The following is a 3,216-nucleotide window of genomic DNA, read 5'->3' as shown; positions in this document are numbered from 1 at the left end:
ATGGTTGATTCCACGCTCTTCTATTGTATTCCCAAATTCCCTTGAGCGAAGTGTGGCCTCCGTCTTCTCAGGTTATCCTCTCTTCTTGCTCCTTGGTGGCTACAATATGTTTTCACACAATTCCAAGCAAGAAGAGAATAAGAATATATATAGGCTACAATAGGGACCATGGATAATTAGGTTGGGCCTTCTAATTACATCTTGAGCCTAGCCCAATGTAATTAAATATTAATTCAATCCACTAAAGAATTAATATTTGCACTACCTTTCCTAATATCGTAATTTAATTAATTCGGTTCCAATATTATTTGCTTATTAAATTCCCCATGTTTAAAATATCATATGTCCATTAATTAAATAAATTACTGACAATTTATTTAATTAATATCTTTTATCCTTAATCATCCACTCAACCTTTATTTAATTATGCCAGAATAAATTCCACCTGCAGGGTTTCACATAATTAAATCTTTTTGAGCTTTCAAGGGGACATCATTAACCTGAATATTATCAGGACATGGATTCCTTCAATAAATAATATCCACCATGTATATAATTCCATCACCCAAAATATAATGATATAATTCAAAAGAATTATTTCATATATAAATCAAAGCATGTAAATAATATACACGTGTCAATTACTATTTCTGGATTAAGAACCTAAGCATTAATAATAACATAGAATCTTAGTTCTCCTTCTTAATCAGTATTAAGGGAACAATTCTAAATTTGATCATGTTCAATATACACAAAGTATACTAGCATTATTTATTAGTCAATATAAACTAATCTAAATAATACTACAGCCATACCAGTGGATTGTCCAACACCACCTGTGCTGTGAACCTTATTATATTATATAACCGTATTTAACAATCTAATATTCTGTATCCCATTTGATACTAGATTGTTCACAATATATAATATTAGACAACATGTAAACATTCAAATGATTCTCAAATAAACTGGCCAGAAATAAATGTACATACTTCAAATAAATATTTTTAGTATACACTAACAATCTCCCACTTATACTCAAAATATTCTATGTGTACATCAGTGTTTATTTAATCCACTATTACATAAAAATCTATGTGTCCATCCATCTGACTCCTATCGCTTCCACATGTTTGTCAAAAACCTTGGTTGGCAAGCTCTTTGTGAAAGGATCTGCTCGGTTGTCTTCTGATGATATGTGAGCCACAACTATATCCCCTCGCTTTACGATTACTCGTATGAGATGATACTTACGTTCAATATGTTTAGCTGCTTTGTGGTCTCACGGTTCCTTTGAATTTGCCACAGCACCAGTGTTATCATAATACACCGTCAAGCTCCTAGGCAAATTAGGTACCACATCCCAAATCCGGGGTCGGGGATCCGGGTTGTCACGAGTTCCATTTCCCTTAATAACACCCAATCTTAATAAATAATCAACTACTCTGTACTGTGACCCCACAATAAACACACACACCACAAGTTATAGTCTCAGAGATGATTATCCAAAAATAATCACAAGTCGTTTTATTCCACAATTATATGTCAATACACCTTAAAAGGGTTTCTGAATAAATTTACATTTCTTTGCCATTATTACAATTCATAAATATACATAAATCTGGTACATCAAAAGTTGAAAGTCTAGCCTATTGGTAGCTTCTACCTCAGCTACAGCGACATCAACGCCTATAGGAAACTGCGGAACGTTTCCTATCCGCTCGCGAATTGGGAGCTTGGTCATGTTCATCTTGTCTATCTGATGTTGTGTGATAAAAGAAGAAAGCAAGGGTGAGCAACAAGCCCACCAAAATAATATGTATACTGATTAATAATATATGAGCATACTCATAGTACTCATGAAAGTCTTGGTCAAAAGAAATGAACCAAGCTGATATCTTAACGCGACCAAGTCACAAAATATTCAGTATATATATACATATATACTTTTCACAATCTTCGAAATCCTCTGACATGTATAATATACACAGAGTTCCAGTTTATAACTGTATAAAAAATATCGTTGCAAGGTGATCTCATATATCTAACCTTGTCTCAACGTTTTTCCGAAAATCTTTGACATGCACAAGATAATCATTTACTAGATATAAGTTTAAAAGATGAAGTTACAAGATACTCCAATATACTTTTATCTTTTCCAAATACTGCTTGAACTACCACCGTTCAAGTTATGATGAGCTTTCAACAGTTCATCACATAGATGAGACTACAGGACAAGATTTGAATAGATTAAATCTTTAGAATATCATCAAAATAAAATGAAGTTATGAGATACTTCATTTGATGCAAATATCATTTTGAAAACTTGACCCTGCCAACACTCAACAATCACCCAACCGTAGCCTTTCTATCGAAGTGCTCTGGGTAGTGTTGCAGAAATATCCAATTGGATGATGAACTCATTACGGGAGTTTGCCGCGCTAGGAAGACCACTTACGATGATCAGTCGTAGTAGTGCAACCCCGCCATTTTCTACATGTAGAGGAGAACCTGTCGGATTTACTTGTCAACCGAACACTGGACTCCTAAGGAATGGACCGTCTTAGCGGAACTTCCGGGCCATTTGGGCCAATATAATAAGGCTGGGCCGGCGCTACTCGACCACTTACGCCACTCCTAGTTCAGATGAAGTCCATGACTCTGAAACGTAAAGCTCGTCTCCACTTTCCCCAAGTAGAAACTTGTTGATACGGCTCCACCAAGAAGTCGTATCTAGTTGGAAAGGAAAACTCACCGATATTTCCCAGGCGATGCCTGTTAATGGATTAACTTGTTCCAAGAATTTTACTTCCCGAATATTGGGTAAGTAATCCAAAAACTCTTTTATCAAAATAGCAACCTCGTTGCGAATATAAAACACACCACAGAGCCGGATCCCTCAGGTTTTGAGCGAATATTTAAATCCCCTTTGAAAGGAAGATCTTAAATATAAAATGAGGTTTGGGATCCGCTCTAACTTTTAAAATCATTTTGAAGACTCGCAAAACATTTTTAGGAATATTTGGAGTGATGCTGATTTACTAAAATAAATCAGTCCCGATATATTAGGAAATATCTGAATATTATTATTTAAATAATATCCTCATAAAGAATAATCTTTATAAAAATAATTGAAGTAGAAGTTCTAAAACTTATACTTGCAATGAATATTAAATAACCAAAGATATACTTATACGAAAGTACTATCTTTATTTG

Source organism: Apium graveolens, chromosome 9 (genome assembly GCF_009905375.1).
Source record: "Apium graveolens cultivar Ventura chromosome 9, ASM990537v1, whole genome shotgun sequence".
Classification (NCBI taxonomy): domain Eukaryota; kingdom Viridiplantae; phylum Streptophyta; class Magnoliopsida; order Apiales; family Apiaceae; genus Apium; species Apium graveolens.
Note: the sequence above shows the minus strand (reverse complement) of the source record.